This window comes from Mastigoproctus giganteus, chromosome 9 (assembly GCF_048544385.1).
Source record: "Mastigoproctus giganteus isolate SK-2022 chromosome 9, ASM4854438v1, whole genome shotgun sequence".
Taxonomy (NCBI): domain Eukaryota; kingdom Metazoa; phylum Arthropoda; class Arachnida; order Uropygi; family Thelyphonidae; genus Mastigoproctus; species Mastigoproctus giganteus.
In genome coordinates, this window is record NC_143583.1 from 56,615,237 (window position 1) to 56,639,089 (window position 23,853).

Consider the following 23,853-nt stretch of genomic DNA (forward strand, 5'->3'; position numbering starts at 1 on the left):
GTCGTTAGTTAACCGACTTTGAAAGACGGTTGATAGTGGATGTCCGACGCATGGATCACTTTATCGCGGAGGTGATCCAGAAATTGCACTATCTCGAATCGCCAGAATACCATGTGTGTACAGAGAATACACCCTTTTCAAATTATCATCTCATCATGGACACCGCTGCGGGTAGAGAAAGGTTGTGGATGAAGGTGGCGGTCGACGTTTGTCTTGCATTTCAGCCAACCGAGGAGCGACAGTGGCACACATCACCGCTGACCTCAACGAGGGGGGTGCCAGAAGCGTCTCCACTAAGACCATCCGTCGATCATTAGCAGCAATGGGTTATGGGACCCAACAGAGTCCTATTGCTAACACCACGACACACAACTCTCCTCCTCAACGGGACGAAAGAACATCAATAGTGGACTTTGGATGATTGGAGACGGGTCTCATCGACCGACGAGTCTTATTTCCAGTTATTTCTCGCGGAGAGGAGGTTGCGTGTCTTGCGGAAACTCCACAACGCTATGCACCCATCATGTGAAGAAAGAACTGTTCAGGAAAGTGGACGGTCGGGAGTGGTCTGGGGTGTATTCAACTGGCACAAGTTGGGATAACTGTTACGTCTAGAAGCATCTCTGAAAGGTTAAGGTTGGATATTCATCCTTGCAAGTCAACTGTACGCCTTCATGGTCCTCGTGCACCCACAGGGCAATGAACTCTGCAAGCACGACAAAGCGCCTACCCACAGAGCCTTGGTGACTAGAACATCTTCGAAGATCATTCTGTAGATTTTGCCACCCTGGAATGGCCTCCCCGTTAACTGGACATGAGCTTTGTGGAGCATCTTTCGGATGCTGTGGAAAGGTCCTTCGAGCTTTGGATTCTCCATCCAGGAGTGCAACGGAATTATGGACAGCGGTGCAACAAGCATGGATGGAAATACCTGTGGTACGCTTCCGTGAACTAGTGGACTTAATGAACGCTGAGTAACTGCCTTCCTCCTGATGATAGGTGGGCCTACTCGTTGCTACTACGTAGGTTTCCAATTATTTCTGTCCACTCAGAGTACTTTCTTTGATCAACTGGAGTTTCTTGGGTGACTTCTGATGTGTTATTCTGGCGAACTGGTGGGATCTGTGAGTGGACGCGCTCTAGTGATAATATCGCATTCCTATGGTTGACCATGCCACCTTGTTGCTGGTGCAAGGTGATATGGTCAACATGTGCCTTATATCACTCTGGAGGCAATGGAGATATATTTTCTTTAGTTTCTAGTGAAGTAAACACAATTAAAGATTAACTTTTCACTATTTTGTGTTCCTTCTTTTCTTCTCTTTTCGGCTTCTGATCATTTGTTTTGATGTGTATTTCTCTGTTGGTTGGTCGTTGTGAGGTTTCAGGCACGTCAGCAACTACTTAGGCCGTATTGCGCCGTGTATATTATGTCTACTAATTCATGTTTTCTCTGATTGATTTACTGTTGTTTTTTTTGTTTTTTTTTGGAAGAAAATCTGAAGTTTCCAGGAAAAAGTATGCTATGTTCGTTGATCACTGCCGATGTCTGTGACCAACTACTTCGGCCACGTCGTGAAAACGGCGTTTAGCAATTCGTCGCGTGAGGGCAGACTTCCAACTCCGGGGTAGGAGGACGACCATAGTCCTACTAACGTAGGCCTGTGCCCAGATCAGACGGACCTTGATTTTCTTTTCTTCTAACTGTTGAACCTGCATGATCCCCAAGTATTTGTAGGTGTCTCCCTCTACAATGATTTGGATGTCTTTATCGACCTTCAGCTGGCAGTTTTGAACAACTGCTTTGTTTTATTCTTTAGTACATATTGTCATATCAGACTTCAGCTTGGTTACTTCGCAGTATGCTCGCATGGTGAATGCATTTATTCCGATGAATGAATGCGTCGGTTTTTCTTCCCTCCAGGGTGGTCATTGATTCAGTTGTGCACAAAGCACTTCGATTTGCTTCGGCTGGATGGTGTTGCCCTTCTATTCCGGTGGCCATGAGAGGAACATCGCCTTCGCTCCAATGTCTTTCGCAGGACTCTATTTCCCACTTTTCGAGCCGACCGCCCCGCGAGCAATTAGAATGCCCGAGTGCATTGTGTTATAACAAGCGAATATAAAGTGTTTATAAGTGATAGAACTACTATCAACTTTCGTTTTTTGTTTGTTTGTCTGTGACTTGTGCGGGTAATTGCTTGGGTTCTCATATCCACGTAGTGCGGGGTGGGCGCCCAGTAGAACCCTACTACCGGAGGGTAGTAAAACTGTTGTGGATATGTGTACAGAAAAGGGAATCAAAGTATTTCCGTGAACTTGACTTTTCAAGTCAGTGAACTTGTTGTGTGAATTGCGACGAACTTTGTTGTTTCTAATTGATAAGTTGCTGTCTGTATTTTGCTGTATACTATTGTTGAGATTTGTTATAATTTTATTGGTTTTAGTGGTAATAAACGTGAGTTCTCATGGCTGCGCATCCGGAAGGTGAGCAGCCAGGTAGCTCTGGAGGTGTGGTGGGCGATGGGCATGAGGGGCATTCTTCCCCCCCCCCAAGCTTGCAGTCATTAGCAGTTCGAATGCAAAGGTTGGAAGACGAGGAAGAACCCGAGACCTCTATGGAGGAATCTAGTGATCTAGAGGTGCAAGTGGCTATGGATACTTCTCAGCGGCTAGGTTTCATGCGTTCCAGAGTAGAAAGTGATGACGAATTGGAAAGTGAAGGAAGTGTGACCTTTGATGAGATCAAGAAAGCGAGGAAACAGCTACATGAATTCCTTTTTAAGGATTCGAATAAAGTGAATCGAGCGGCCATGAAAGCCAAAGTTCAATTCGATTGAAAAGCGCTTAGAGTTCATGAAGCTAATAAAGTCCTTAAAGCAAGATTGAAGGAAAAAGATATAATGGGCCAGGTAAAAGAAACTTTCGCTGCGGTTGTGAAAAGGAATGAAATTAGTGTACCACCAAGGGAGAAAGACCGTCATGTTATCTTTATAAAGGCGGACAGTGAAAACTTAAAGACCAGCGAAGATGTAAAAAATGAAGTCCTAAAAACAGTAAGGCCTGAACTTAAGGCCACGAAAGTTAGAAGCTTTAGGACAATTAGGGACAAGGGGGTAGTCCTGGAATTTGATTCGAAAGAAGATCTCACGAGGGTGATGGCTTGTGAAAAAGTGAAGGCAGGAAGAATGAGAGTGGAAGTTCCTCGAAAGCAAGGAAGTCGGGTTATTGTGTATGATGTGGAAGGAGAAATTGAAGAGAAAGAGTTTTTGAAACAAATTTACTCCAAGAACGTACAAGAGATGGGAATAAGTAAGGAAAATTTCATGAAGGACATAGTGGTAAGATCTGTAGCCAAAGTTTATGATCGTGATGCCAAGAATTGGATATTAGAGGTCTCAGAGGATATCCGGAAGTTTTTAGTGGGAAGAGGCAGAGTTTTTATACACTGGAGCTCTCATAGGGTTAAGGACATTGCTTGTTTATTTGGTTTTTAGGAGCATTAGCAACTAAGGCCATATTGCTCCGGGATATGCGGTGGTCATTCCCTGACCTTTCCGTATCCTCTATATTTGGTGGTGACGGGCTCGAACCCCGGTCTAATCAAGAAGCGTGTGCTACGCACTGCTGCTCCTTCCCACCTGGCTACGGAGGCGCCTAAGGACATTGCGTTTTTGACTAAGTGTTTCAGATGTCTGGCGTTCGGCCATACCTCCAGGAGCTGTAAAGCAAAGGTAACTTGTGGGCATTGTGCGTGAGATGATCATCTCTTTAAGGACTGGCCCAAAAAGCATGACTCGCCAAGGTGCGCAAATTGTAAAGAAAGAATATGAGTGCTGACCATTCTATTAGGAGCAGAGATTGCCCCGAATATAAAAAGTATATTGAAAATCTAAAGAAAAAGCGGATTAATGGACAGTAAGTTCATAAATCCTATTTTTGCAAAAATAAAAGTTTTGCAGATTAATGGTCGGCGCTCGTATCAAGGGCGTTGCAACTTGCCCAAAGGACACGAGAGGAGAATTATGATCTTCTCCTTGTGCAGGAGCCCTATACTGTTGATGGAGTAGTGAAAGGCTACCCTATTAATTACCGGATAGCGCAACATGAGAATTGTAAGGCAGCAGTAATAGTGTGCAACCCTGATCTTGTAATAACAAAGATACAAAGTTTGTCCACGCACAGAGTGTGTGTTGAAGTAATCGGCCCTATTGGGCGGTTATACATAGGAAGTATGTATTGCCAGTTCAGCGAGACCTTGGAATTGTACCTACGATATGTAGATACAGTCGCCAACGAGCTTGGAGGAAGACCTGTTTTGCTGGGTGTGGATTCCAATGCAAATTCCAAATTGTGGTACAGCTCTGAAACTGATCCAAAAGCAGCTCAATTTGAAGAATGTTTGATGAGTAATGGCCTGGAAGTTGCAAATCGTCCACGCAACACAAGCACCTTCTCCACTGTAAGTGGAGAGTCAAACATATATATTACCATATGTAGTTCTTCTGCCATAGATACAGTTAAGGAGTGGTGTGTAAGGGAAGGGTGGACGACAAGCGATCACCGAGCAATAACATTCAATGTAGTGGTGAAATCCCAGAGATTGATTATGGAAGCACCCAGCAGGTTAGTACGAGGGTCGGTGAACGGGCGACGATTTCAAACTTGTATCCACGAACGATTACAGGAAGGGAAAGAAGCGCTTTTAAATGGTGATGCTAGAATTAAGGCTTATGCATTAACAAATGTCTTGAGAGGAGCCTCGTGTGGGTCAATGACCAGGAAAAGGAAATGTGGCCGATTGGTACCCTGGTGGAGTGAGGAGCTAAGTCGTTTGAGGCGACAGGTAAATGCATCCAGACATAAGTGGAGCAGGGCTAAAAGATATGGATATGGGGACGAGCCGTTCTATGAAAGGTTTTATAAGGCTATTAAGAATAGATATGTAGGGAAAATCAGGGAGAGTAAAAAGAAGTCTTGGGAAGACTGTGAAAGTTGAAGGACAACGAGACCCCTGGGGTCTTCCCTACAAAATAGTCATGGAACGATTGAAGATAGAAACGGTTACGTTCTCCGTATGCGTTGCTGACGCGATGACAAAAACATGGGAACAGTCAATAAGCGCAATATTGGATTCCTTGTTCCCCTTAGATGACAAGCTCAGTGATACCGCTTACCAGGTTCAAGTTCGGGAAGAAAATAGTATATATGATGGTCATGATGCCGAAGGAGCGTTCACTATGGAAGAGTTTGGGAATGGCTGTCAAGGAGGCCAAGAACAAAAGAGCACCAGGTACAGATGAAATCTTTGCAGAAGCAGTAAAGGTGTTTTTTAAACACCATAGTCAGGTCTTGTTGGCAGTCTATAACTCATGTTTATATGAGGGAGTATTCCCAGATTGCTGTAAAACTGCTCTCTTGTGGATCCTGATAAAACATAAAGATGTGACGAATCCAAGGTCGTATAGGCCTATTGCACTGCTATCGGTATTATGTAAGATATTAGAGAGGCTGATTGTATATCGAATCCAGAGCAGGTATACGGCCTTGGGACTTGCCTCGCCGAGACAGTATGGCTTTAAAAAAGGGATGTCTACAGAAGATGCCATCTCAGAGTCCATAGAAAGAGCACGACAGAGTACGAGCAAATATGTACTAGGTGTGTTTGTGGACTTTAGGGGGGCTTCGACTCTCTCTGGTGGGAGAGTATATTGGCAAGATTGAGAAGGATGGGCTGTCCGCAGAACCTCTACAAACTGATGCAGAGCTATTTTACCGGCAGAAAGGTTCTAGTCAGGAACAGATATGCTTCTGTTGAAAGAGAGGTGCTACGAGGAGCACCGCAGGGTTCAATTTTTGGCCCTGTGGTGTGGAATATAGTTCTTGATGAGATCCTTAATGATGATTGAGAAGACACAGGTATTTTAGCATACGCAGATGATGTGCTCATAATGGTGCAAGGAGATTCCAGACTGGAGCTGGAAAATAAAGCAGAAAGAGCAGTAGAGAAGTTAAGTGTGTGGGCGGACAGCCAAAAGTTGAGTATCTCAACAAGCAAGACGGTATTAATGCTGTTAAAGGGAAGACTGGTGCTAATAGAAATCCTGTTGTGAGGTTGAGGGATAGTACCCTGAGGTACCAGACACAGTGAAATATTTAGGAGTTGTGCTCGATTAAAGACTCAGCTTTGTGCCACATGCCACATACATTAGGGAAAAGGTTTAAAAAAATGTACTGAAGAATAGGAAGAGTGGTTCGACACGAGTGGGGACTGAGAGGTAAAGCTGTCAGGCTTTTATACCATTGCGTGTTCGAGCCAATATAAACCTATGGCTGTGGTGCATGGGGTGGAGCTGTGTCACATTGTTTTGTGCGGAGGCACTTAAACGCAGCCCAGAGATTGGCAATCTTAGCCCTATCTAGGGCATGTAGAACAGTGTCGAGCGATGCCCTGCAGGTGTTATCAGGGAAAGTTCCTATAGATCTGATGGTGGCTAAACGTTATCTATTGTACAGGACAAAAAATAACCAGTCAGTCGAGCTCTTTGGATTAAAATCATGTCCAGATGTGACGCATGAGTATAGCAGAGTGGATGTTAAAAGGGAAGAGCAAAGACTTAACGAAGAAATAGCCCAGATCTGGCAGTCTCGCTGGACACATTCCGAGGCGGGGCGAGTTACGTATAAGTTTCTTCCAGGTGTTGCCACACGTGGTACGCAGGAGTTGTGGCCAATGTTGGGTTTGCTGCAAACAATGGTGGTAACAGGCCATGGCCTCAGCGTTCGCTTGAGGCAGTTTGGGTTGAGTGAAAATGAGTTATGTGCATGTGGAGCTCCTGAGGATAGTGATCACCTGGTTTTGAGATGTCCATTATATGATGGACCAAGAAATGTGCTAAGATGTAAGATGGGTGGAACCATTGACACGCACGAGATTTTTCGGGACTTGGTGTATTATAAGGCGTTTATAGAATTTGTTGCTGAAGCCTTCAGAATTAGAAGTGTATAGTTGATAGTATTTAATGATGATATAGAGTTTTAAATGTATTTATAAAGCAAAGTGTGATGTACAAATTTTATTATGGTTTTATTGGCTTTATGGCTTGATTTTTAATGTGTAAATAGTCATTTTATATTTATATATGTCGAAATGTGTAAAGGTTAGATAGTAGCGGACCCACCTCCACGCAGTAGGGCGGAAACCCCTATCACAATGGCTAACTGTGTTAGCTGGTGGAGGGGGCTAGGTGGTCCAAGAAAGTGTTAAGAAAAAGAAGTTTACTATGTTACACGACACTATACATGTACAATATCCATACGCTTTTGAATCTCTGGCATTTCCAGTAAACTGGCACACCCATCACAATGCAAGCAACGCTGAGATGGGGGAAACCCCTGGTGCCACTTGACACCAAACACACTTTACACTTATGTTGATGAGCTTTAGCTCAGAAAACATTATAGAATATACGTTGTTGTTGACCCCTGTCCCTGATACCAAAATGGGAATGACTTGATTCTGCAACAAACAAGATACAGTCTCAGATTCCTCTTTGTTATCATCATCCAGCTGCTAAGGTGGAATCGATTAATTATCGATCGAAGTGGCGGCTAAGGCTTCTGCCTTAGCCATCACTTCGATCTTGTAGTAGGTATGCGTAATTAATTTAATTTTAATAGTAATAAGATTAACTTTAATTTAATTATTTGTTTTTATCCGTAGCCTGATCCAAGCTCGGATACATCACATTACTCTTCCAAAATCGTAACCACGGAAACAATCGCGCCCGTAATTAATAATTTATTGTTATTAAATTTTTTATTGATGAGTACATTCGCGTTTACCGTACACAATGAAAACCTTTTCTTGAGCACACACTCTTCTCAAAAATGACATGCTCTACGTAGTGGTAAAAGAAAAAAAACAATCATCTTTTCTGAGGTTATGAAATATTTGTATTTCGTCAATTCTCTGTTTTCACTTTAGATAACGACAAAGGATTGTTGTTCCGTTCTGATATTGTAACTCGCATTGTTACGAAGAACACATTCATTTGAGGATGAGTTCTCAATTTACCAATCTTCGTTCATTATTGTAATTCCTTTGTTCAATTCCCATAACAATCGCAGTTTTTCACTACGTTTCCACCAAGCAGTTTAGTTAAATAAGCAGAAGATACTCAAAGTTCTAATAATATACAGTTGAAAGTGAATAACATCCGCAAGACAATTCCAGAGCAGTTAAAATTTAGCAGTGAGATGGCACCTATAAAGAAGCTCCTAAGAGGGAAATATTGTCAATAGAAATTGTGTGTCGAATCCAGGATTGGTAAATGTTAAGAACACAGTAATCGTTCCATTCCATTTAACTAATCCGGTTTCCGTGAGTTCAAACGAGATTAGTTTTATCGTTATATTTTAAAATGTTTCACTACTTCGGCTTTTCGTAATATTTGCAGTCTGTTATATAACTAATGCCAATGAAACTCGTTCTCTAACGATATTTCTACTACTGTTTCTTACAGCATTATGTCCCTGTTTAAAGAGGGAATCTAATACGGATTCAGTGTTTTCATTTCGAGAAGAGGAAAAAGCAAATTTACCTCTCCCTTCAGAATGTGATCCCTTCATTCATCTTTCTCCTGAAAACAACGGAAATATTGAAGACGACAGAGACAATTGTGATCAGAGAAACTTTTCAGGAGAAGCACAGGAAAAGGCCATTGAGGACATTGCTTTACCAGTTGTCAATAAAATAGACGATGGTTTTACCTCTGAGCAAATTTTGGAAGGAAATGAGACTCAATTAATAGCTACTGAAAGTGCCAGCGAGGCTAAAACTGTAAAGAATATGAAAGAAAATGAGGCCAAATCTGTAGATGGTAAAGAAATTCCTAATGATGAAATGGCAGTTTCCGAAATTGATCCGGATCTAGAAGTAGGTGATGCAATTAATGCAAATCCTAATATAGATGCTTCAGATCCCCAACCAGATGCTGAAAACCAAGCTAATGATGAAATAGTTGAAATCAATCCCGTAGTACCTGAAATAGCTAATGAGGTTCCTCTGAATATGCAACAAGATGCGCAGCAAATAGAGAATAATCCAGGTATACCTCTTGCTCTTCCTCCCATAAGATCTGTAAGTTTTGCAGAAGGACTCGCCTCTGTGCGCTTCTTCGAGTAAGTATTCAAATCTGGATTTGGTTGTTTCTTTTGTTTCTTTGTGTTGTTTCATAATATAAATAAGTAGAACAATATATTTGTTCTACTTATTTATATTATGTTTATATATATTAATAAAATGATTACTTAACACATAAGAAAAATAGTAATTATTAATAATTAAACGAAAATATTTTAATTCGTGACATATTTTAATTTAATTTGATTATTAATATTTATTATAATTATCATTAACATTTATCAGCAGCGTTTATTATAATTAATATAAAGATATGTTGCGTAAATATTCAATAACGGGATACGACCGACCCACCCCCCGGGGTGAAGGATGCTCATTACAACTTCTAAGCTACTGCCAATGTGTTAATTATTTTAAACTATATACATTTCTAAAAATCCTTTACTTTTTATCTTTGGAAAGTTCACCAACATACTCTTATCCTGTCTTTGAAGAAGAATTTAATAATGCGCAATTTATATTTCAGTTATGAAGAACGGGAGTTGGAAATATTTCAACTGTTGGAGAAGGAAAGACAAAAGAGAAGGGAACTAAAAGCAAAGATGGCGGATACGCATTTATACTTTACTGGAAAAAGAATGCCGAAAGTGGCAAACTATCGACAATGCATCGTCACAAGGGATGGCCTCAAGAACAAACAATCCGCTTCACTCTGGGAAAGGTTAGTTTATTCCATCAGGATCAGAAGGTGGAGAACCTAAACTGCTCACTATTCCATTTCTGGTTGCCAGCCCGCACACACTTAAATTCTTTTTATACGAAGGAGCATCTTTTACTGCGGGCTCGCCAAGTTTCTTATCAAATTCGAAGTTGGAGAAACTTGTATATATTCTCCAATCTAAATTCCAGAAAAGACAGAATAACTAGTACAAGTTTATGTTATTACTTATGTAATTTATAGTTATTAGTTAGGTTTTGTTTCATCGTTTGGACAGCGAGTGCACACACCTAAATTGTTTTTATCAATGAGTACACCTACTGTGGCTCGCATTTGTTATTTTGGACATCCTGACACGTTGGCCCTGTATATAGTCACGTCTCAATTCTTAAACAGACGAAGGAGCTCTTCAACATATGTATGGTTTTCTAAATCGCATCTATTAACTTCCGTTCAACCGCAACTCTACTGCACTTTGACCAGTTACAAGGCACAAAAAGATCTGATTAAAGAAAGTGTATTATTCGAAGAGAATATCAAATATGATTGCGAGGTGCTTGCGACAAACTTCAAAAAACCAAATGGTGAACGATCTGTTGGAACCAACTGGATTGACAACGCTGACAGAAGCATAAGATATAAAAGATCGTCTGCTTTATAATATCTACGGCACTCCTCACATAGAACATAACTGCTCCACCTGCTCCCCGAAGGTCCCTACTGAAACACGCAGCTATCATCGAAGGCCCATACTGAAATCGTCGGCTCGGAAATCTTGGCCGCGAATCGAAGGCCCTACTAAAATCGTCGGCTCGCAAGGAAGCCATACTGAAGTCTTGGCCTCGCATCGAAGGCCCTACTCAAATCGTAGGCTCGCAAAGAAGTCCATACTGAAGTCTTGGCCTCACATCGAAGGCCCTACTGAAATCTTCGCCTCGAATCGAAGGCCCTACTGAAATCTTGGCCTCGAATGGAAGACCCTACTCAAATCGTCGTCTCGCAAAGAAACCCATACTGAAGTCTTGGCCTCGCATCGAAGGCCCTACTCAAATCGTAGGCTCGCAAAGAAGTCCATACTGAAGTCTTGGCCTCGCATCGAAGGCCCTACTGAAATCTTCGCCTCGAATCGAAGACCCTACTCAAATTGTCGGCTTGCAAAGAAGCCATGCTGAAATCGTCGGCTCGCAAGGAAGCCCTTACTGAAGTCTTGGCCTCGAATCGAAGGCTCTACTCAAATCGTCGACTCGCAAGGAAGCCCTTACTGAATTCTTGGCCTCGAATCGAAGGCTCTACCCAAATCGTAGGCTCGCAAAGAAGTCCATACTGAAGTCTTGGCCTCGAATCAAAAGCCTTACTCAAATCGTCGGTCGCAAGGAAGCCCTTACTGAATTCTTGGCCTCGAAACGAAGGCCCTACTGAAATCTTCGCCTCGAATCGAAGACCCTACTGAAATCTTCGCCTCGAATCGAAGGCCCTACTCAAATTGTCGGCTTGCAAAGAAGCCATGCTGAAATCGTCGGCTCGCAAGGAAGCCCTTACTGAAGTCTTGGCCTCGAATCGAAGGCTCTACTCAAATCGTCGGCTCGCAAGGAAGCCCTTACTGAAGTCTTGGCCTCGCATCGAAGGCTCTACTCAAATCGTAGGCTCGCAAAGAAGCCCTTACTGAAGTCTTGGCCTCGCATCGAAGGCCCTACTCAAATCGTAGGCTCGCAAAGAAGCCCTTACTGAAGTCTTGGCCTCGCATCGAAGGCCCTACTCAAATCGTAGGCTCGCAAAGAAGTCCATACTGAAGTCTTGGCCTCACATCGAAGGCCCTACTGAAATCTTCGCTTCGAATCGAAGGCCCTACTCAAATCGTAGGCTCGCAAAGAAGTCCATATTGAAATCTTCGCCTCGAATCGAAGACCCTACTCAAATCGTCGGCTTGCAAAGAAGCCATGCTGAAATCGTCGGCTCGCAAGGAAGCCCATACTGAAGTCTTGTCCTCGCATCGAAGGCCCTCTGAAATCTTCGCCCCGAATCGAAGGCCCTACTCAAATCGTCGTCTCGCAAGGAAGCCCTTACTGAAGTCTTGGCCTCGAATCGAAGGCCCTACTCAAAGCGTCGGCTCGCAAAGAAGCCCATACTGAAATCGTCGGCTCGCAAGGAAGCCCATACTGAAATCGTCGGCTCGCAAGGAAGCCCATACTGAAGTCTTAGCCTCGATTCGAAGGCCAAGTAAAATAAACATAAGATCTAGAATCATGAAGGGAGAAGCCTTTCGGGTGAATCCCTCATTTTGTAAATTAATAAAAATAAAGTTGAAAGTTTTCCTCATGGAATGGCAAGTTATTATTTGCTTATTTTGTTATCATTATTTATTTTTCTTTTTGTTGGTTTAAAAGTGTCGGATATATTTGTATCCCTGTTTAATATTAATTTTAATGAAGAACCAATTTTTTTTTTAAAGACACCATAGTGATGATAAATGGAGGTAAGGTCCACCTCGATTAATATTGTGAGAATTATAAATTTGTGTTTAATAAATCTTGATATATTCTCCTATGTAGGACCTTCAGAGGTTTCTTTCTTCATTGTATTCTCGCATAATTTTGCATTAAACAATACTAATCCGAAAGTTGTAAGCAGAGCCTCTGTGACCCTAAGAGGAATCCAATTTGACGTCCCAAAATATTTCGATTAAAAAATAAAATAAAACTTAAAAATAATTATTGTTAATTTATTGAAACAGAAAAGAATTACAACATATCTCACATACACTGAGTGATCACTGAATTATAACCACTACTATGAAAACTGAATACGACCCCTTGACCACGTGAGATAGGAGAGTGCACAGTTAGTCGACCTACGTAGCATAGATAAGGTGCCAGTTGTTCAGTAGGTAGTAAAATTCCGAGCGTGATGGGTAAAAGGAAGGATTTATCGGACTTTGATAAAGGACAGATTGTGCGTGCTTGACGAGCCGGTGTCTCGATTTCCCAAACGGCTGAACTGGTGGGGTTCCCAGAGCCGCCGTTGTTAAAGTGTACCAGGACTGACGTCAAAATGTTCAAACAACGACCCGATCCCGACGCAAAAACTGCAAAGGTCAGCAAAATGGTGATGTTATAGGGGAGCGCCGGGTCCGACGACTCGTACAGGCGAACACGCGCAACACTGTTGAAGAGTTCACTACCCAATACAACATGAGCCAACCCGGAATAATATATGGCATGACTATGCGTCGCACGCTGGGACGTATATACTAGCAGACGACCCCTACGGCATTCTCTCCTAAGCAAGGTTCATCGGCGTGAAAGACTCGCCTGGTGCAAATAGCATGCAAGTTGGACCTTAGAAAACTGGAAGAAGGTGTGCTGTTCGGATGAATCACGTTATTTACTCCACACCGTGGATGGTCGTGTACGGATTTGTTGTCAACAACATGAGGTTCTTGATCCATCATACATGGTTTCAAAAGTGCAGGCCGGTGGAGGCGGCCTGCGGCCTGCACTATTGTATTGTGCGAGACGTGTTTCACTGGCTGGAACTTGAACTCCTGGTGCATGTGGAACACTGTATCAGTGGTCTCTGCTATCGTCAACTGCTTGCTGACTGTGTACACCATGCTATGTTACACTTTTTTCAGAATGGCGATGGTGCCTTCCAAGACGACAATGCGCCGAGCCATCGGGCACTTGTGCAGGAATGGTTTGAGGAACACAGTTCTGACTTCCAGCATACTTCCAGCAGAAGACGGACCTTCCCCCAGCCGCAACCACTGCAATGAAGAGAATGCAAGTACCCATAAAAGCTGCCCATAATCAGAAAAACAATTCGACACCACTAAGGACCACCAGAACAAATCAAACCCCCAGGGATCCGACTTCATAACAGAAGAAACAAAATGAAATCGCAAATGCACATCCAAGCTGACTGGACTAAATAACCTCGGATGGGATCTTAACCAATGAATGGCTACAAAATAAACTGGACTTTGTAAACCTCGGATGGGACAATGTCCCAAAAATGACATTCCACCGACTGAAGAAACTGCAGAGCCTCTCTGCACACTAGCCTTATTGGCGATCTGACCTGGCGCCCTTGCCTGGTCCACTTTTCTCCCCTTTCCCTGGCCGGGGGGGAGGTGATGGTCCCTCTATCTCCTTCCCTCCTTGCCACCCAACCGCACCAACTGCCCACGTTCTGTAACACACTGTGGGAGGCCACGATCGACGTCACGCTGTCCACTAGGAACGTCGCAGTCTATATAAAGGATTGGCTTGTTCGGGATTCGTGGACAACGTCCGATCACAGAGTGATTACCTATCAGATAGCAAGGTCACTTGACAGAGCCCCAATATCCAAGCAAATACAAAGCCGCTATGCCATTCGCAAAGCAAATTGGGAACGTTTTAAGGAAATCCTAATACCAGCAACGGCTATCTAACTGAGACAAATCAGCTCGAGGAACCCAATAAAACCCAAACTAAAGTAACCAAGATAATAACAGAAGCCAGCAATGCAGCAATAAAAAGAAGAAGCCTGATCCGGGGGGCTGTCCCGTGGTGGACCCTGGAAATTCAACAGCTCAGACGAGAAACAATTAAAAGAAGAAAACAATTCCAACGGGCAAGGCGCACATGGCTGGCCCATGAGGTTGAAGCTTTAAGGGAAAGATATAGAGAAGCCAGAAACAGCTACACAAATGCGATCGTCAAGAGCAAACGCAAGGCCTGGGAGACCTTTGTTAGCACAACAGGGAACACTGAACCCTGGGGTGTGGTATACAAGATAGTGACGAATAAACTTCCCAGGGGGGAAGTCATTTCAACCACCCAGACACCACAAGGTGATTATACCACCACGTGGCAACAATCTATAAGCAATATATTGGATGCCATCTTCCCGAAACCAATAGAGCCAACACTGCCAGAGCAACTTATCATCTGTCAAGATAATGAAGTTTATTCAACAGACACTCAGGAGCCACCCTTCACACGGGATGAACTACAACAAATGGCAACCCTGATAAGAAATAATAAATGTCCAGGCCTGGACTACTTAGAACCCGAAATTATTAAGAAGACCGTGGAGATCGTTCCAGACCTCCTCTTACACCTATATAACAGCTGCTTGGCTAAGGGCATCTTCCCCAAAAATTGGAAGACAGCAAAGGTAAAATTAATCGCCAAAAATTCGAACAAACCACCCCACCTGCCAAACTCTTATCGGCCAATAGCCCTACTGCCGGTTGCAAGCAAACTGCTTGAAAGACTACTCTGCACAAGGATACATCAGCATTACCAGGCAGCGAAACTCACAGAGACATCGCAATACGGATTCAAGAAGGGTTCGTCTACTGTGGAAGCCTTGCGTAGCCTATCGGAATTAGCAGCAAACTGCAATAATAAATATCTTCTAGCCATCTCCGTTGACTTCGCTGGGGCGTTAGACACCATTTGGTGGCCGAGCGTACTGGCAAGACTAAGGCTGGCACAAGTTCCGATCAACTTATACTCCATAATTAGGTCATATCTCTCCGAGAGACGCATCATCGTGGAAGCACCTTATGGTAGAGTGAATCGTGATGTCCACAGGGGATGTCCCCAGGGTTCTGTTCTGGGACCGCTCCTGTGGAATATGGTTTTGGATGGGTTCTTGGCTTTGCACCTCGGTGATGTGCGCTCCCAGGCCTTTGCTGATGATTTGGTCCTCACCATTGCTGCAGATAGCCGGGCCCAGCTAGAGGAAAAGGCCAATCAGGCAATGCTGATATTGCAAAACTGGACCAGAACCCACTGCCTGACGATATCAACAACAAAGACGTCCTCCGTCCTGCTAAAAGGCAAGCTTGATATACGTAGACCGCCACAAATAAAGGTGGGACCTACCACAATAAAATTAGTGACCCAGTTAAAATATTTAGGAGTTATACTGGATGGTAATCTTACCTTTAAACACCATCTAACTTATATCAGAGCCAAAATCAAGAGATTTTGGCTCTGATCCTAGCCACCAATCACCTCTGGATTGGTGGCTAGGATCGTCAGGCGGGACTGGGGGTTAAACCAACGCACCCTGTCATTGTTTTATAAAACAACCTTCCTACCGATCATCACTTACGCCTCAGCAATATGGTTTTCCAAAACAGGAACTGTAGTAAACCGACGCATCCTTGATGCAACGCAAAGAACAATCCTACTGACAGTTACACGTGCTTGTAGGACAACCAGTACCCACGCGCTGCAGGTCTTGGCCGGAGCTCTTCCCCTTGACTTAGAGATCATGCGTAGGGGAATGAACTACCACATAGAGAAAGGAATACCTTGTACATACCATGGCTATACTGTGGACGTTAATGCACCACAAAAAAATGAAAAGACAAGGCTGCAAAAACACCTGATGCAAGTTTGGCAGAGCGTTGGGCCAACTCAAATAAGGGAAATATCACCAGGAAATTCATTCCGAACATCGACAGGATGTACCCCAGTCACCCAACTTGGTTTCAACCTGGCTTATATACCACCTATTTATTGACTGGTCACGGGGCCTTTAAAGCCAAGCTGGCAGCGCTGGGGATTGAGGTGGATCCGAGATGTGCCTGTGGGGAGCTTGAGTTCTGGGAGCACATTATGTATGATTGCACCCATTATGAGGACCTCAGGTGCAGACTGATCACCGCAATACACTACCTCCCCAAGAACTTGGAATCACATCTATTGGACTCACTTGAGGAATACAGGGAGCTAAAGGAATATGCCCAAAAACTATTTGGTAGGCGTAAAACACTGATAGCCATCTACAGAAGAAGATAAAAAAAAAAAAAAAAAAAAAAGGAGACACAGAACACGCGTGGAGATGACTCAAGGAGAACCTCGCCCAGGAACCTGCTTACTACTAATCATCTAAAACCAGCGATCGCAAGAATAACCCCATGGAGCTGCGGATCTTTCCATGGTGAAGAGAACCACAGCCATAGCTAACAGACCAACAATGGACCTGACCAGTGTTCCTAGCTGAGGAAAAATATGGCTATCAATGACAGAGAAGACCAACGAAGATAGAGAAACTCCAAGTTGCTGCCTCAACGGAGCCATATTGGCTCTATGCTCTGCACTCTCTTGTGCAGTGCAATTCTTTTACTCCCACTCCCGGCAGGGGGGGGGAGGTGACGGCTTGCTGTCGCCTCTCTTCCCTGCCACACCATTTCTTCCCTCTGGTGGGGCATGGGCATGCCTCACTGAAAAATTGGGGGTCACCTACCCTATCGACCCTCTTCTTCCTATTTCACCCCCCAGCCTTCACTCTCCCCTCCCAGCACTTTTTCTTGCACAGCGTATAGCCCTACACGTCCAAATTTAAAATACACCAAAAATTTTCGCCCAACCTTTTAGGCACTTTAGAAACAGGCTTTCAGCGTCAAACCCCATATTAGTGCTTTAATGTAAGTGATTTAAAATCAACCGCGGTCGTTCCAATTTTATTTTAGGTCCTAGCCACTAAAATCCCAGGAAAGTAAGTGGCAGGACCCGCCAGAGTACAATTGACTCAATGGTAACACCCGGCTAGCCTCCACGTGGCGAGGTATGGGCAACGTCTGGTCCCATTAGGGGCCTGGCGGCCAATAAGCCGGAGAAACAATGGGCACAACATATAACACTACTCATGACCCACACACTTCTAAATCTCTGGCTTTGACAGGGTACTGTCACCGATACATAGAACATTCGCGGAGATGGGAGAAATCCCAGGAGCCGCTAGACCCTCAATACCTCATACCTCATACCTCTCCTTGCCACCCACACTTTCTCTTCTGGTGGGGCATGGGCATGCCCCACCAAATTTTGGAGTCACCCTCCCTATCGACTCCATTCTTCTGTCTGTCGCCCCCCCAGCCTTCAGTCTCCCTCCCACTCTACCTGCACGCAAGCGAAAGCCCCACACATCCAAACTTAATTACAGCCAAATTTGATTCGCCCACAATTTTCGGCCTCACAATCCTAGCACAACCACCACGCGATAACCTCTCAATTTTTTTTTTTTATTTATTTATTTTATTATTTTATTTATTTTATTTTATTTATTTTTTTTTATTATTATTATTATTTTTTTTATTTATTATTATTATTTTTTTTTTATTTTTTTTTTTTTTTTTAGGTCCTAGCCACTGAAATCTCAGGAAACTAGGTGGCAGGACCTGCCAGAGTACTTATTTAAAATATTGGTGTACCTGGTCTGCCTCCACGGGGCAAAGTGTGGGCAACGTCTGGCCTCAGCAGAGGCCTGGCGGCTAAATGGCCAGAAGAACAACGGTACACAACACTACTCATCTACAATATCCATACACTTTTAAATCTCTGGCCTTTACAGTGTACTGTATCACACGACAATGTAAACTACGCGGAGATGGGGGAAACCCCTGGTGCCGTTTGACCCCAAACACACTTTACACTTTAGACTATACTTCCCTATATCAATCCCGTAGAGCATTTGAGGGACATTGTGGAAAGCCATTTCAGGCGTCTGAATACACCAATCACCTCCATACCTGCATTGCAGGGCGCATTACACACAGCTTGGTTGGGCATACCTCCCAAACGCCTCCGACATCTTGTTGAATCAATGCCACGTTGGATAGCTTCTGTATACTGAGGGCAAAGGAGGACCTACGAAGTATTAGGTAGGTGGTCATAATTCAGTGACCACTCAGTGTATAATATAATGAAACAACAAACAAAAATAACAAAATCATTCTGGAATTCTGGAAATAAACTTTAAACTCTAAATCACAGTAATTCACAGTGTACGGCACATCCCAAAATTTCATTACTTCATACAGCATGTCCCACCGACTTTCTTACTATTGAATACACCATGAATTATCAAACTAATAGAGCAAGCTTATCTGCGAAAAGATCTAAACCTCCCAAGCACTTCCTAATTCATTTCACAAATATACGTGCTCTCAATTCTAATCTCAATGATGTCCATTTCCACTTGCAGTCTGCCAAACTCCATGTACTTTTCCTGACAGAATCTCAGTTATCGGTTGATTCAACCACTGATAATCTCAGATGCCCAAATTATTCGCTGTATGATTCCTTTCGCCTCAAAGGTGGTACTGGCGCATATGTCCGTTCTGATATTCCCTGTCAGAGACTTGGCAATTTGGAATCTCCTCTCTTTAATCTTCTCTGGCTTAAAATCTCTCTACCTCATTGTGTCAAATTCATCTGTTGTCTCTACCGTTCTCCCAACTCCACTAATCACTTGGAGCTCTTTGACTTCCTCTCTTTGCAACTTGACTTTCTCCAGTCCAACTTTCCTAACAGTGAGGTTATTGTCCTTGGTGATTTTAATGTGCACAACTCCAGCTGGCTTCCGTTTTCTAGTCACATCGACCCAGCAGGTCGAGATGCTGAGGCTTTTCCAATATCTTGGAAGCTACTAGACTTTACATACCAACTAAGAAATATTGTTCAAGGTTTAGGCCTAAATGGATGTCAGATGAACTGATGAGGCATATGGCAGAGAAGAAACATGCATGGGATACATACAAATTAACACATGACACAGAAGCCTATGATAGATACAAGTTGATCTGTAACCAAGTTACAAAGGAGGTTAGGCAGGCGAAGGCAGATTACGAGAAATCTTTGGCAAGGGATGCAAAGAGAAACAGCAAAGAGTTCTTTACTTATGTAAACTCTAGAAGGAAGGGGATGAATCAGATTGGTCCACTTGATATCGATGGGTCAACTGTTGATGATCCTGCTCAGGTAGCTAACAAACTAAATGAATATTTTGCATCGACATTCACACATGAGGAGTTATTTAGCGAGGGGAAAGCCAAAGGTGTATTCAACTCTAGCAGTCAGCTAGAGAATCTTGTAATAACTGAGAGTAAAGTGGAAGAGAAATTGTTGAAGATAACACAAGAAAGGCACCCGGGGTGGATGGGATCTATCCAGTTATATTAAAGGAGGCAGCAAAGGAAGTAAGCAAACCCTTAGCCATAAATATGAGAGCTTCCTTGGACTCAGGGGAGGTACTCATACACTGGAGATGTGCAAATGTGACCCCAATTCACAAAGGAGGATCAAAAGCTGACACAAGCAGTTATAGACCTGTGAGTTTAACTTCTGTTCCAGGAAAATTAATGGAGGCACTAGTTAAAGAAGCACTGCAGGATCATTTAGACAAGACTTCAGTTATAGCTCGGACACAGCATGGTTTTGTTAAGGGGAAGTCTTGCCTGACCAATTTGATTGGATACTATGATGCAGTCACAAAGGAACTGGATGCAGGAATAACTTTGATATTATATACTTGGATCTTAGAAAGGCTTTTGATACTGTTGCACATGGAAGACTACTGCACAAATTGGAGCAGTGTAACATTGGAGGCAAATTGCTGCTGTGGGTAAAGGGGTGGCTGAGGGGGAGAAGACAGAGAGTGGTAATCAATGGACACTGCTCGTCGTGGACTAATGTTATTAGTGGAGTCCCTCAGGGCTCAGTGTTGGGTCCATTATTGTTTTCTGTATTCATAAATGATATTGATGATGGTATATCAAGCTTAATGTCCAAGTTTGCAGACGATACAAAGGTAGGCAGGGTTGTCAAGGACACTACTGACACTATGCTGCTGCAACAGGATCTGGAAAGGTTGAGCAGATGGGCTGAGAGGTGGCAGATGAAGTTTAACATTGACAAATGTAAAGTACTACACAAAGGAAACAGCAACCCCAGAGCAACGTATCAACTCTGTGGTATTGCACTGACAGTGGTAGAGAATGAAAGGGACCTGGGGGTGGTTGTGCAGGCAGATATGAAGTTCTCTGAGCAGTGCAGACGGGCTGCAAGAGTAGCTCATGGTGTATTGTCAATGATATATAGGAATTTTTCTAGCAGGGATAAGGAGGTGATTATTCCCTTGTATAAGGCAATGGTCAGGCCACACCTAGAGTACTGTATACAGGCCTGGAGGCCTCATTTCAAGAAGGATGTAGAGCTGCTGGAACGAGTACAGAGAAGGGCAACAAGATTGGTGAATGGAACAAGGGGGTGCTCTTACGAAGAAAGGCTTAAGATTTGCAAATTGCAGTGTCTGGAGACTAGGCACCAGCGAGGTGATCTGATAGAGGTGTATAAAGCATTGAATGGTTTGAGCATGCTCAATGCTGATGGGAATCTTCCTCTCGCTCAGAATAATCACCTGAGAGGGCATAAATTCAAATTGAGGAAAGACAGATGTAGGATAGACGTGCGGAAATTTGCCTTTAGCCAGCGAGTGGTTGGTTGGTGGAACAGACTTCCATCCCTTGTCGTTGAAGCTGATAGCCTAAATAAGTTTAAGGCTCAGCTGGACAGGTATTTTGAACGAACAGAGGGGTGAAGTGGGAGTGGTTTTTTTTTTTTTTTTTTTTTTTGGCTGATGCTGCATAAGCTTGCTTTCTTGCATCAGATGCCTCTACTAATGCTAAAATGCTAATGCTAATTACTAATGACCTAGCACAGATTGTTCATTTACCTACAAGAATACCGGACAATCCTAATCATACAGCCAATACGCTTGATCTTTTTCTCACAAACAACTCTTCTAAGTACATGGTCGAAGGGAAAGGTCCTTTAGGCACTTCAGATCACGACTTGGTGATTGTCTCTTCTCCAATGGAACCTTTATCTCATGACTATTCCCAACCTGTTGTTGTTTGTCATTACAGGAAAACAAAATGGGATGATCTGCCAGACTTCTTTTCTTCTTTTCCTTGGTCGGATTACTGTTACAAAACTTCTGATGTCAACGTTTGCTCAGATCGTGTCAGTGAAATTATTCTTGCAGGAATGGAATCCTTTATCCCACACTCCACTTTAAAATCTCGTCCTTTATCTAAACCTTGGTTTTCCAATAAATGTGCTAAGGCTGTTTAAGAGAAGAATGTTGCATATCGTAATTGGCTTGTGTCTAATTCTTCAGTTTCATTTTCTGCCTATACCAAAGCTCGCAAAAATTGTAAAGCAGTTATTAATCAGTCCAAACTAGAGTTTGAACAGGCTAAGAATAGAAAACTTGCTTCTTGCCCTAATGGTAGCCGAGCATTCTGGTCTCTTGCCAAAGCTATTGGCTGCAACTTTTGCCCATCTCTGCTCCCACCTCTGTCCAAACCAGATGGTTCTGTTGTCACTTCAGCCAAGGATAAAGCTGACCTGCAAGCATTCCATTTTTCTTCCAGCTCGTGTATTAATGATCTTGGTAAAACACCTCCCACCATTCCCAACACGGTCCATTCAATGCCTCCTGTGGTCTTCCGTCAAATGGATATCAGAAGGATTTTGATGAATCTTGATGCTAAGAAAGCTCCAGGTCCTGATGGTATTTCTCCACTTGTTCTCAAAACCTGTGCTCCTGAACTTACTCCTATTCTTTGCCGCCTTTTTTCACTTTCTTATTCCAAAGGTGTTTTTCCTTCTGCTTGGAAATTTGCTCATATCCAGCCAGTTCCTAAAAAAGGGTGACAAATCCCTCCCATCCAATTATCGTCCCATTGCAATTTCTTCTACTCTTTCTAAAGTAATGGAGAAATCAATAAACCGCCAACTCTTAAACTACATAGAAACCTTCCGTCTGATCAATGATCGCCAGTATGGATTCCGTCAGTGTCGATCCACTGGTGATATTCTGGCTTATGTTACCCATTTATGGACTAATTCAATGGAAAGGTTCGGTGAAACACAAGTAGTTGCTCTTGACATCTCAAAGCCTTTTGATCGTGTTTGGCATAATGGTCATCTAAACAAGCTTCCATCTTATGGTTTGCCAACTGTTTTTAGTAATTGGTTATCCAGTTTTCTCTCTGATCGCTCACTAAGGGTGATGGTAGATGGCTCTCTGTCTTCTAACTTCTCCATTAATGCTGGTGTACCCCAAAGTTCAGTTCTTTCCCCGACTCTTTTCCTCTTGTATATTAATGACCTTCTTCCATTGACTGGAAATCCTATCCATAGTTTTGCTGATGATAACACATTGCATTCCACTCTCCATTTTGTGAAACCTTGTCCTGCTTAATCAGCTTCAACTTCTCGAAACTCTGCTACCAATTCCTTAAATGCCGTTCTTCAGGTAATTCTCCAGTGGGGCAAAGACACCTTAGTTGATTTCAACCCTTCTAAAACTCAGTCTTGTCTTATATCTCGCAAAAAGGATTCTTCTGCTCCTATACTTATCTTTAGTGACACTCCGATTTCTAGGCAAAATGATATATCTCTTTTGGGGATTACCCCGACTTCTAATCTTTCTTGGCACAAGCACATTAGAAATATTGCTCCTCTGCATCTAAAGAACTTGGTTTTCTCTTTCGCTCTCGGCGTTACTTTTCTTCCAAACAGCTGCTCACTCTGTATAAATCGCATATCCGCCCTGCCATAGAATATTGTTCCCACATCTGGGGTGGCGCCCCCAAAACCTCTCTCAGGCTTCTTGATTCCATTCAGAAGAGGGCAGTTAGGTTAATTAATGATTCATCTCTAACAGAATCTCTCTACTCTCTTTCTCATAGACGTACTGTTTCTGCTGCATGCCTCTTCTACAGATACTTCCATGGGCACTGTTCTTCTGAAATTGCTTCTATAATTCCCGCTCTCTCTTTCAAAACAGTCCGAATACGTGCCGCCACCAGCCAACATCCATTTACTGTCCAACTTCAAACTCACTGGTAACGGTATAGGCGCAATATGGTCATAGCAGCCCTTGAGCCAATAAATCCCACTCCAACAACAACAAACTCACTGAACCAACTTTTCATCTTCCTCGTTTATTCATTCAGCTGCCGTTTCCTGGAACAACCTTCCTTCATACGTATTTCCTGAAAATTACAGTTTACAGAAGTTCAAGTCCAATGTCAACAAATATCTTCTTTCGTCTTCTCAACCTCCAACCCAAGCACGGTACTAAGTACTATAGGTTCTAATACCTCTCGTGTTTGGGGTTCACATTAAAAAAAAAA

The 23,853-nt window shown here is 43.2% G+C and overlaps 1 long non-coding RNA gene across 1 annotated transcript in view; it reads right to left on the reverse strand.

Moving 5' to 3' along the window:
* LOC150080261 (uncharacterized) overlaps positions 1–23,853 on the reverse strand; it is a 48,254-nt gene that overhangs the window by 21,838 nt on the left and 2,563 nt on the right. The gene's annotated exons all lie outside the window — the stretch shown is intronic.